A 13720-nucleotide genomic window follows, 5' to 3' on the forward strand; every position below is an offset into this window, starting at 1 on the left:
GGTCAAAAAAAGGTCATTTTTCAATTTATTTTTTCATATAAAAATTGGACATTTATCTTTATGTCAGTGAATGAATTTTTACGATACACACAATATTTTGGTAGATATGACCATAATCATGCCAGCGTGCGTTTATTAAAAAAAAAAAGTCGCGTCGCTGTTATTCCCGGCGTGACTCCTCCTCTTTGCTTACGTCTTAGGAAGTGAAAGCTCTATAAAGTCTAGGTAGGTAGTATCGTTAGCCATTTTTGTTCTTTCGTTGCCGAGCTACCAGACGAGGAATCTATTTGCCACACCGTTAAACATTATCATGTCGTAGCTCCTATGATAATAAATCAAACGCAATGTAATTCAGCAAATAATTGAGCGGCAAATAACGTCTTCGTGTGCTTTCTGCGAACGCCAACGAAAGAGCAAAATGGCGGGCGATTATATTAAGTATTTATCCAGCCTTAAGAAATGAATAACGTCTTCCTCAGCGAATCACAAGACGCACACGTTTAAATGTACCCGACAGGACTATAGCTTTCCACACAAAATATATGTTTAACGCTCATTTCCTCTAACTCTTATTTTTCAAACCGTTTTTGTGATAACTCGTAAGTTTTTTAACATACCCCAGTAACATTTTGCATGCAGCTGTCTTTTATACTTGTGAACAAGATGAACTACAATTTGCTGTAACTTTATACTTTTTTTTATTTTTAACCTAAAACATTAAAAATTATAAGAAATTAAAAAAAAAAGACTTCTATTATAGACCTTTCAAACATTGTAGCTCATATTGTTCATTAACATTCAGGAATAAATAAGAAAACGAATGGCACAAAAATATTCATTTTTGTGGACATGATCATATAAACGGCAGATCAGCGCACATAAAGGCCACTTTTTTGTTATGATAATTACTCAAAATAGTGAAACTTTTAATAAATCTTAAAACAGTCTATAAAATTGCAGAAGCAGCGCAGTGAATACTGAGCATGTGAAATTGCAAGGTGGACGAGTCAGTAGCCGCTGAGAAAAATAATTTCGCTGCTCAGATCTGCAGTCTGCATCCCCTAATGTGCAGGAACAATGACTGCTTCGCCAAGGAGTATTTGAGTCCCTGTTTTATTCTGTCCAAGTATAGCAGTATATTACGGAACTATTTTATAATATTAGTCTATATTTTGTTAGTTTTTTGAATGCGTAGTAGGCCTATTAAGAAAACTTCTCAAAATTTCCTATTAACCGGTCATTGGTCGACATGTCAGCGCTCAGGATTTGTCTCCTTCCCAACAAGAAGATGATGAACACTCATTTTCACCCCCAAATACAGAATACAGATAAAACAATAAAACTTATTTGTCTCAGAGAACCCTGTTAGCCAAGGATATTTCTTATACAATGAAAACTTAAATTTTCAATTATATATATATATATATATATATATATATATATATATATAATATACAATATATATATATATATATATATATATATATATATATTTTATAGTACTAGTACTATAGTACTTAACACTATATTGTACTTAGATAAGCAAATAGACGGTCTTCATATAATAATAATTATATATATATATATATATATATATATATATATATATATATATCAAAAATTCATTCTTGCTTGTCGGCCAACACCACATTTACATATTAAAATAGCGGTGATGAAAGACAAAATAGAAAATTTAATTTCATAACAACATCATTATGAAATTAAATTTTCTATTTTATCTTCCTCCATCCACTATTTTAATATGTAAATGTGGTGTCGATCTCCTGTCCTTGTAAGCTCATCTTGTTTCATACGTCCAACTTTAAAGCCGTTTCTCTTTTAATTCTGCAAATAATGACTTCAATGTTCTCTTAGTATGAGTCATTTTACACGAAATTAGTATGTAACACACACTTTTGATTTGTCTTCTAAGTACAACCAAACACCGCAAAGTTTCTCAATGACAAACTTTATCACTTTGATGTTGAATATTCTGCATATTGTATCAATAAGATCATAACCTCAAATGACAGTGCACTGCAATGAAATTATTTCTAAATACAAGAATAATCATTAACAAATTAAAATTCTAAAAAATCCAAACAGTTACAAGACAGCAAAGCCATCGGTATAATTAAAATATAACCCTAAGGAGGGATTTAACATACATTTGTTCCAAAAGGTCTTCAATATGTAATTTTATTAAATGGACTAATTATGTTATTTATTTATTTGTTTATACATTCATCCATTCATTTAGTGTACTGCCCAAGAGCAGGTCTTTCACAGCAAACTCAGATTTCTCCAGTCTTTCCTATTTTCTGTCTTCCTCTTTGTTTCCTCATAAGATCCATGTATTATCTTAATGTCATCTATCATCTGATAACTTCTTCTATGCCGAACTCTTCTCCCGTTCACCATTCTTTTCAGTGCATCCTTCAGTAGCCAGTTTCTTCTTAGCCAGTGACCCAACCAATTCCTTTTCCTCTTCCTGATCAGTTTCAACATCATTCTTTCTTCGCCCACTCTTTCCAACACAGCTTAGTTTCTTATTCTGTCTGTCCACTTCACATGTTCCATTCTTCTCCATATCCACATTTCAAATGCTTCTCTTTACTTCGTCGCAATGTCCATGTTTCTGCCCCATACAGTGCCACACTCCATACAAAGCACTTTACTAGTCTCTTCTTTAGTTCTTTTTTTCCTGAGTCCGCAGAAGCTGCTCCTTTTTCTATTAAAAGCTTCCTTGACCATAGGTATCCTCCTTTTGACTTCCTGGCAGCAGCTCATGTTACTGCTTATAGTACACCCCAAGTATTTGAAGCTGTCCACTTGCTCTACTGCCTCATTTAGAATTCGCAAGTTTATCTTCTGTATTTTTCTTCCTATGATCATGCTCTTCGTCTTATTTGCATTAATCTTCATCCCATACTGCTCACAGCTGTCATTTAGCTCCAGTAACATGTCATTTAGTATCATCTCCTCTTCTGCTAACAACGCCATATCATCAGCAAATCTTATGCACTTTATTCTTCTTCTTCCTCCTACTATCACTCCTTTCATGTTCTGAAAACAGTTCTTCACTAAATCCTTCAAGTAGATGTTGAACAGGGTAGGTGATAAAGGACATCCTTGATGCACTCCTCTCCCAATTTCACTTCCTTCTGACATTATTCTTCTCCTATCCTGACTTTCACTCGTTGTTCCATGTAAAGATTACTGAACAGTCTTCTCTCTTTCCAATCCACACCAATTTTCTTTAGGATTCCCATCAGTTTATTCCAATCCACTCTGTCAAAAGCCTTTTCTAGGTCCACAAATACTACATACACTTCTTTATTCTTCTCCAGGTATCTTCCGCCGATTGTTCACAGCAGTCCAATTGCATCTCTCATACCTTTTCCCTTCCTGAAGCCAAACTGCTCTTCTTCCAATTGTTCTTCCATCTTGGAATATAAACGTCGATTCAGTATTCGCAAGAGAATCTTCGCCGAGTGCGATATTAGACTGATAGTCCTGAACTTCTTACAGTTCTTGGCATTATTTTTCTTCGGTATTGGAATCAACACCGTCTCCGTAAAATCTTCAGGCCATTCGCCTTTCTCATGTAGTATGACTAATTATGTATGCAAATAAAATCCTGTAGGCATAATTAATCTCAGATAATCTGTCAAAACGATTTCTAGCTATAACGATTAAAATATAATTAAAAACAATGGACAAGGAGGAAGTCATGATTGGTTAGCATGATTCTATAATGGTACATTATGCAATGGTAGTAATTAAGACGCGAGTATGTTTATGAAACGAGCGCAAGCGAGTTTCATAATTTTCATACGAGCGTCTTAATTACCATTATAGTCAAGTTTCATACGACTTTTTATGCTCGACCATATTTCTAACTTGAAATTATTCAGAAGTATTCATTTTATTCCTAGGAAATAATATTTTGGGGAAATTCTGCAGATAGTAAAAATATATTCTTATTACAAAAAAGAGCCATTAGAATAATAGTTGGAGCAAAGGCTAGAGTATCATGTAGATTATTTTTAAAAAAATCAGAGATTCTAACCTTAACAAATCAATACATATACTCTACAATAAATTTCCTCTTATTTAATAAAGAAAATTTTCCAACTAACTCAGCCATACATAGTATAAATACCCGCAGAAGGAATGATTTTCATACGCATCATCAAATTTATCATGCTTTCAAAGGGGAGTACGTTACATGGCGATAAAAATGTTCAATAGTCTTCCTGAAGACATTAAGAATCATAGCCAAAACCCTGCATTATTTAAGGTAAAACTAAAAAATTACTTAATATCTCACACTTTCTATTCTGTAGATGAATTCTTGACATTTCACAGCACTGTGTAAATATTATAATACTATCAAATGGTAAACATATTACATTGTATAAAATATTATTGTTATTAAGGTATTAATTCTGTACATATTTCATATTTGCATTTTATATGTATTGCATTTTATTGTTAAACGTATGAATTGGACATGTTCTTTATTCTATGCTATAAAGCAAATGTAAGAATATTATGGAACGAATAAATTATCTATCTGTCTGCCTGCCTGTCTGTCTGTCTGTCTATCTATCTATTTACCTATCTATCTGTCTATCTATTCTTATGACTGAGGAGAGGAACTAACCTTGTGCAATAGCTCGTAAATTGTGAGATGTGCGCAGACGCGAAAGTATTGATTTTTTCCGAGGAACAAATGTCCACATTGACCTTGATATAATCTAGAGAGTAAAATAAACATTAACCTTAATATAACCTTCAAATTGGTTTAGACATTGAAAAACGAGATGAAAAATTGAATTTATTTGAATATTATTTACAATTAACGCTAATTATTATAGTAACAGAACATAACCTTCTGCGACAGTATTGGATTTCCAGCCTCCGTGACATTTCGCTAGTTGTCTTTCGATTGCATATCCGAGAATAATCGATACTTGCGCTTTCATATTGCTACAATGGTGTTTTCTGATTGGTGGAACACCTGAACTTTAATGAATAGATGTACTTTAATGAGGTCCATTAAAGGGCTGCTACCAGGTGTATAATTACTACATTTCGGCATGGTCGAGCATAAAAAATATTTCGGAAAAAAATCCGGATTTTGACTTAAGTCAAGATTCTTCAAAAACAAAAGACTGTAACTGAAGTTCAGATATGAACGCTGACCGCATTAAGGACAACGTTGGATGACATGAATAAGAATAATTTTTTGCCACGTTGCGATACTCCAAGTGTTTGTTAAACCTTGTGAGAATACATTCACACTGACACTGACGAATGAATAACTTGTGGGCCGGCACCGTGACAGTCTGAAGCGACAATCTCTGGAGGTGTGAGAATAAGAAGAGACTCCGTTACCTGCGGACTCTTCTTTGCGGCGTGACGAAAGAATCGAATCAATACAACAATGTGACCCGCAAATGCGATGACCCTGAAACTGGACAAGAGGAAGACGCTGAAGTCATGAGAAAGGTAGCATTACGCATTCCGGGTCTACACTAATCCACGAAACAGCGATTCCGTTCTGGGTAAGAAGAAAAATAAGCGAGACGAGGCAAATTAAATGTCTTACAATGTTCCAGAATTGGTAAATTTGGAAGAAAAACAATATGAGACGGATTGAAAACACACTAAAACAAAGGAAAGATTTATGAATATAGGGAGAAATAGAGACAAATACCTTACTATAATAATACCGGACAGCTAGCAGTTTTGCGTGCGAACGACGATGGTGCTGCTACCTACCTGCCGGTGTGGAGATACTCGCGAAACAAGCTGTAATCAACTGCAATGTATATTGTTGCTGGGCTAGTTAATAGTTTTATTAATTAGTGCTGTGTTAAAATTTCAGGGTGTACGTGTGCTGTTTATAATTGTGACAATTGCAGCATTACAAATTGCTTCAAATCGTATTTTCGATTTCCGACAGTTCATAAAACGTGAGTCAACAAAATTCGTTATTAGGCCTAATGCCTTTGTCTCTGTGTTGATAGAACAATAAAAATTAGCTTTTTTATTTAGGCCTAATAAATGAATAGAAATTAAAATATATTGGAAATTTTAAGGCTTTAGCAAATTAAGTTTTATTGTTGTCTACATGCCTTTACTAATAATTATTACAAGCATCGGAATACTACCATTTTTATTTTTGCAGTTGTCAGCAATGGGTATATAAAACATTATTGTAAATTTATTCCTAATGTCAGAACAGATTTTGTCTCACTATAAAGCAAAAGAAAAAATATGTAACAATTAATAATTACGGAAAGTAATATGAAGTATGTAATATTCTCATAATATGCAGCTCTGATATGAGGTAATAATTTTACATTAAATACTATTCAACATTTCTTAAGTGTTTCATAGCCTATATAATTCCACATTAGTAACTCGCATTTTAAACAATAGTCCGAATCCCGCTATGTTAATATTTGTATATGTGGACGTAATTCCATCCCGCTCCGCTAGATGTCAGGTCCGCGATATTTCGCACTCACGCCAATGCTACTAGTATACAGCTGTCCGGTATTATTATAGTAAGGTATTTCATAGGGATATACATTAATATATGTGAAGAAGGAAGGCATTAGGAATGAAGCACGAATACATCATTTTGGATATGCGGATAATTATAGGCTACAGTTTTGAGATTGCTGTGACGAGGACGCCTAATGTGCGGTAAATTCCAGAGGTCTTCGATGATTTAATAATAATACTCATCACTAGAGAGTCCAGCGTTCGGTCACTAAGCAGTGATAATTATGCTACGGAAAGCAGCGGACGGTGCCCTGTACTTTTGTGAATCAAATATGCAGGTACATAGTAAACTGTACACAACTATAAACAATGTTTTCAGCAAATTATAACATAACCAATATAGCCCGTATAACAGGCGTAACAAAAAAGCTTTATTATATAACAAATCCTAAACTAAAAGCTAGATTCAAAACGGACAGGGAACTGTAGCAGTTCAAGTCGGTCGGTGTCTATTCCAAATTCGGCGGAAGTCACTCAACCCTCGTTTCACCGAATTGTAAGTTACATAAAACGAAATTATATATTACACTTAGCGAGCAACTGTGGCAATCTTACTGTTTCTCTTTATTAGACAATACTTGTATCTACGAGTAGACAACTTCATACAGCCTCGAAGAAGTGACTGGTACCAACTGAAAACGTGGGATATCAAAAATGTCTACATCGTCCTACTATTAGGTGGAAATGTTCCGCGGTAACCTAACCTACGAATCTCTAAGTTACATCCTGCTTTTTCCTCTGGCGAAACCCTTATTCTCTTATCTGGATTTTGGAAAATAGGAAAATTAGCCTTACTTATTTACTTACTGGCTTCTAAGGAACCCGGAGGTTCATTGCCGCCCTCACATAAGCTCGTCATTGGTCCCTATCCTGAGATAGATTAATCCAGTCTATATCATCATATACCACCTCCCTCAAATCCATTTTAATATTATCTTCCCATCTACGTCTCGACCTCCCTAAAGGTCTTTTTCCCTCCGACCTCCCAACTAACACTCTATATGCATTTCTGGTTTCACCCATACGTGCTATATGCCCTGCCCATCTCAAACGTCTCGATTTAATGGTTCTAATTATGTCAGGTGAAGAATACAATGCGTGCAGTTGTGTTGTGTAACTTTCTCCATTCTCCTGTAACTTCATCCCTCTTATCCCCAAATATTTTCCTAAGCACCTGCACCTTATTCTCAAACATCCTTAATCTCTGTTCCTCTCTCAAAGTGAGAGTCCAAGTTTCACAACCATAAAGAACAACCGATAATATAGCTGTTTTATAAATTCTAACTTTCAGATTTTTTGACAGCACACTGGATGACAGAAGCTTTTCAACCGAATAATAACAGGCATTTCCCATATTTATTCTGTGTTTAATTTCCTCCCGAGTATCATTTATATTTGTTACTGTTGCTCCAAGATATTTGAACGTCTCCAGCTCTTCAAAAGATAAATTTCCAATTTTTATATTTCCATTTCGTACAATATTCTGGTCACGAGACATAATCATATACTTTGTCTTTTCGGGATTTACTTCCAAACCTATCTCTTTACTTGCTTCCAGTAAAATTCCCGTGTTTTCCCTAATCGTTTGTGGATTTTCTCCTAATATATTCACGTCATCCGCATAGACAAGCAGCTGATGTAACCCGTTCAATTCCAAACCCTCTCTGTTATCCTGGACTTTCCTAATGGTTTATGAAGTAATAGCACGATAAAATTCGTCATTGATATCAGCCTAAGAATCGGTTAACATTAGCATAAACGAGAAGCACTATTCGTGAGAGCGCAAATCTGCAATCAAAATACTCTCATGCCTCACCACATTAATCAGAAACTGACTGTACAACCCTGCAGCTTGCTGCACACGGCTGATCTGTTTCCAGTGGGCCGGAGCGGTGGTCAAACGCTGGGCTCTACTCATTACGGATATGGTTGATTCCTTCTAGTCTCAATTGTTTAATAGCAGTTTCAGAGCTGTATGTATCTTTCTGTCTTATTCCTCAGCGTTTTCCAACCTTTCTCAACATGTAGCATACTAAAGTTGTATTTAAAACCCCGCGGGACACTCATATAATCTAAATCTGGTTCATAAGTAGTTTTTGGTCCAGGGAGCATCCGTTTTTGATGCAAAGATAATTCGTTTGGCTTGTTCCTTAAATGAAATTACGAAATGGCGTTCCTATACTTAATATTTAATCACTATACAGTGTTGTGCTAGCTTCTCATTGGATATAATGCTGACGAATTTCTTGATCGTATGATCTAAGAAAACGAAGAATAACGTCTATTATTACCGCTCTATATTCCGCCAGAACTTTCAAATTTTCAAGTGCCTCATTTAAAGCAAGGAAATTTAGGTGGCCCAGAGATTAACCAACATGTTAACATGTCGTCAACATATTAAACTAACCCATCTACTTTTGCAAGTTTCGCTTCCATATTCAAATCGTTTTCAATACGTATCGAAATTACATGGAAACAAAATCGGAGGGATCGTATTCAATTAAAAAAAGTTTAAGATGTCCCATTTAAGCGCCATAAAAGAACACTGGGTGCATGGAAGTAGAGAATAAGGTGATGTTATTAGTAGCCATTTTATCCTGTGGAAACCCGATACTCAATTAGACAGGAGGCTGAATGGACTCCTGGAATTATAGTATACAGTACAGCAAAAAAGAAAGTCATCACAAAGGATTAAATCCGGAACCTCCCAATCCGTAGCCAATTGCAAAGGAACTGAGAACCCGGCCGCCAAGTTTGTAACATACGAGGATAATTCAATAAGTTAATGAACAGCCAATACAAAATAAATAATGTAGGCCTATTATAATTATACTGCTCTTCCGTTAGTTCACCTTCCGAAATACAAAATGAATGAATGGTACATACTTACAAAGTGATCACTAGGCGTGTTGTTCTCAGCTGGAAGACTAGAATGGATGTTGTTGCAATTGACTCTTCAACAGCAAAATCTGATCGTTCATATTTTTAACCGCTCTACCCACTTGTACACAGTTTTTAAGTTCACGCAAGATTTCCAGTATTCGAGCATTTCTATACGCAGAAAGTGAACATCTACAGCAAACAAAAATCGGATAACATTTCTTTCTTTTAAATTACAGTTTTCTGAGAGAAGAGATATCACTGAATTGTGAATTAACTGTTTTATAACCTATCAACACTGAACATGTGCGATACTCCTGTAATAATGCATTCAAGCAGACTAACGTAATGAAAACACTGCTACCAACGTACAAAATGACATCTTGTCACACTGAAATAACATCATCTTGGTTTTTTAACAAGTAGGCCTAATTTCGTAAGATTCTAGGATGAAGTGTTAAAAGAAACAATGTTCTGTATAAAGAAATTTCTACAAAATATAAATCTGCTAATGATATACCTACATTCATAAATAAATTGTAAATTTAAACCTTAATTCCATATGAACTTTTCTGCGTGATTTTTTAAGATATTTTACAATATTAATTTCCTCAATTTTAAACTAGCATACAAGAGAATGCGTTTACACTGAATCGTAATGGACGTTTTAGGCTTATATTAATTTGAACTTTAAGGGCCGTATTCAAAGACATTCTTAGCGCGGGCTTCCGGTGGATGATCAGCGAACTAACGTTTTTAGTATTCATAAACCAGTGTTAGCGATATGATATGAATCCTGTACAAGTAACCAGTTGATAGCCATGGCTAGTTTAGCACGCTCGTAGCGCGGGCTAGCGAAATGTCTACGAATAGCACCCTAAGCATTAACTTTTACGACTTCTTGCGCACAATTTTATTCTCAATTTGAACATCACAGCCAAAATAATCATAGTTACCTTCATGCACACGTATTTCAATGGAGTAGTTGTAGTGCAGAATTGCTTAACGCAGAATAGATTCCTTTTCAGAAGTAAAATATAATGCAGATTCACAACAGAATTATGTTTGTTGTTTAGTCAACTGTCCGAAGACAGGTCTGAACCTCACAAGCAATATCAAGAAGGCACCACTTATGAGGCAACTAGGACTATTTGTCTTCTATGACTAGGGCCAGGAAATAATGGGAAAGGATGGCCAGTTCCTTTCCTCCATTGCTTAGGCCTACCAGTGGCGGCTGAAGCAAGAGAACTATATAGTCCTCTTGCGCTGAAGCCACTTTGAGTAGTGCCAACATTCAAGTCAGAAACGAAAAGTAACGATAATGTATAGTTATTATAATAATAATAATAATAATAATACAGTAATAAATTAATATAATAAATTCACGGAACTTTGAAGTTTTCTAAACTGTTCTATACTTCAATTATTCTATTTTCCTGTAATTTTCAGTGAAGAGTTCAATGACTTTCTGGCTAAAATTGGGAATCTTGCTACTAAATGTGAACTAAATCCATCACACCTTTCTTAGACCAATGCCAGATACAATGAAAAAGAACACGAGAGCAACAGAAGAATTTTTAATATTACACCAACAAATCTATTCGTTTTTTTGCATAAACATTTTTGCACCTTTTATTTACATATTCATGTTCAAATCTAGAGTTAGTCTTTCCATCTGTATTTAATTTCTGTTTATCTTCATATGATTAAGAAAGTGTATTTTATAATGGAGTATTTATTTTATTCATAATGTATTATTTCTCATCAACATAGCACATTATAATATATGACGCCAGATACCGCACTGTTTTCCCTACGTTCGCACTCTTTTCAATAACGCATTTGCCGGGAAGAAAGTCAGTCCTGGTATGGAACAAATATTCCTTATTTAGTGCTGCCATCTCAAATCGAATTATCAACTGATTGGCACGGATAAGACCTTTCCCATTGCCTTTGCACCACCATGAAGCTCCATCGAATGAATTACATAACACTTCTGCATATGCCCATAGAGAGGTGGTTGGCAGCTGGCTCGAATGACAAAGGTATGTAGTACAGCTATACACCAGCGTATGAGTGGGCAAACGGCATTGTTACTCTGATATGGCGTGGTAGTTCAAATCGATGTTCCGCTGGAACCACTCCATGATAAACCCATATTTTTTATATTTTTGATCTTATAGCGTTCTGAATGTACAGTTAAAAATAAGATTTAATTATATTTTATTTAGGCAGTGCCATGGCACGAAGGCACTACCCCTAAAACCGTCCTTGTTGCATACATCGCCGACTAGTTACATATTACACAAATCAGACTTCAGGTGCATTCAAATTGTTCTTTCTCTCACACATATCATCAAGTGAGATATACTGCCTGATAATAGATGTACCTATCAGCTATAACCTCAATCAGAGGAGGTATATAAGATGTAAATATAATTTATTGTATGAGATTACTCGAGGCCTCTAAAAGCCAAAGATCTCGCGCCATGACATCGTGGTCTAAGGCATCCTGCCTAGAACTCGCGTTATCAGTGTCGGATTTAGCCCTAGGCAGTGTACATAACTTGCTGATGGTTATGTATCATAATAACTCGAGAAATGCCATTTAGTCCTACCTAGTCCATTGTATGCACGTCCTCATCATGACTCCCGGGCAACGTATATTACGGCTAAGCATGCAAGGGCGAGTTTCCGACGCTTTAATCGGAACCTATCAGCTAAGGGAGAGAACCCTGATAGAAAATCATCGGCCGCACAAGATTGCTGGGTGGTTGGGCTTAGGGCTGACGACCCTATCCCGGAAAACTAATTGTCACGAAATCCAAGGAAGTAATGAAAGCCGGACTGCTTTGTATACAAAGACCTGGAATACGTAATAGGGATATCCTGAACTAGCACCAACAGAGAGTGCACGTGTACTATGAGGGATGCGCTTTGTGTGTGCATTTGTTTTTCGGTATATAAACATTGAGGATATACGTCGTGTATTAGTATATTAAATACTCTTAAAAACAACAACTAAAAATGGCAAATGTTATGTTCCTATATGTAAAAACCAGGGCAAGCTTTCTGTCTTCAATCAGGTCCCGAAATATTATGAATATATGCTTTAAACCTTAAAAAATATAAGTAATAAAATTGGGTCTCGAAAGTCCAACTATTAAATAAAAGTAACTACTTCAAGTAAGGAATTGTTGACTACAGTTTCATTTTGGAAGAGGAAAAAGAAAAATTAATAAAAACATATGCAACGTCAACAGCAAGCTATGTTAGCTTAGATTATATGCAGTAGTTGTAGGAGTCTCCGAATTTTACGCCTGCAGTAAATTCTCGATAAACTGGAATGTTTATTATCTAGGACGATCCCTAATGAAATCTATTTCGTAAATAATGTTTTTAATGTACTGTACCCTAATTGTTAAAGTCATGTTTTAAGTTCAAATTTTTTAAATCATCCCACACAGTATTCAAAATTGCATGTCCTTAACCTACAAAACACACTACTAATCGTGATACTATTGCGATCATACTATATCATCCTATTAAAAATTGCATTTGATCTTTCTGATCAATCTCGATAGTCTCTTCCCTATAAAAAAAAACACATTGGTGGCTGCATATCCTGTTTTTAACATACGGTTCTTAAATACTAATTATTAAAGAGGGCAATATTCACTTTCGACATATTTCCTATTTTTTTATTCGTGCATATTGTTCTCAAAGTTCTCGTTTAGGTTCATGAACATTCAATTTACTCGTATTTATATTCTGCGTACTGCAGATTTCCCCACCCATCTCGGGGAATCGCTCAATATTATATGGATTTACGTTATTATTTATTGTAAATTAAATTAAATTATGAGGTAAGAAAATATTGAATTATATTAAATTATACCAGGTTATACAAAATAACTGTAAATATAATTTTGACATGCACAGAAAACCAACAAGCGGGAAAACATAATCAACTGTAGCATATGACAAAATATAGCCCTGCAACATGTTGCGCCACATGGAACGCTCCTGCCATCTGACGGTAAAACTTTGCATAAGATATCCCTATAAGGACATGAGTATTAGATCCCGGGGTAGACCTAGGGGTAGCTGGGAGGATGCAAAAATTATTGGAACACGAATGTGGACAGTTAAGGCTAGAGGCAGAGAAGACTGGAATAAACTTCTGAGGAAGGCTAGGACCCTCAATGGGTTGTCAGGCCGATGATGATGATGATGATGATGATGATGATGATGATGA

General features: G+C 35.4%; 1 protein-coding gene across 2 annotated transcripts in view; it reads right to left on the bottom strand.

Moving 5' to 3' along the window:
• The window catches only part of LOC138706763 (uncharacterized), a 73429-nt gene extending 63636 nt beyond the window's left edge, over positions 1-9793 (bottom strand). For both annotated transcript variants that reach the window (XM_069836428.1, XM_069836427.1), the window contains exon 1: positions 9473-9793. The gene's annotated coding sequence lies outside the window, so the exon portion shown is untranslated. The remainder of the gene's footprint in view (positions 1-9472) is intronic.
• Positions 9794-13720: the final 3927 nt, after the last annotated feature.

The sequence above is a fragment of the Periplaneta americana genome, chromosome 9 (genome assembly GCF_040183065.1).
Source record: "Periplaneta americana isolate PAMFEO1 chromosome 9, P.americana_PAMFEO1_priV1, whole genome shotgun sequence".
NCBI lineage: Eukaryota > Metazoa > Arthropoda > Insecta > Blattodea > Blattidae > Periplaneta > Periplaneta americana.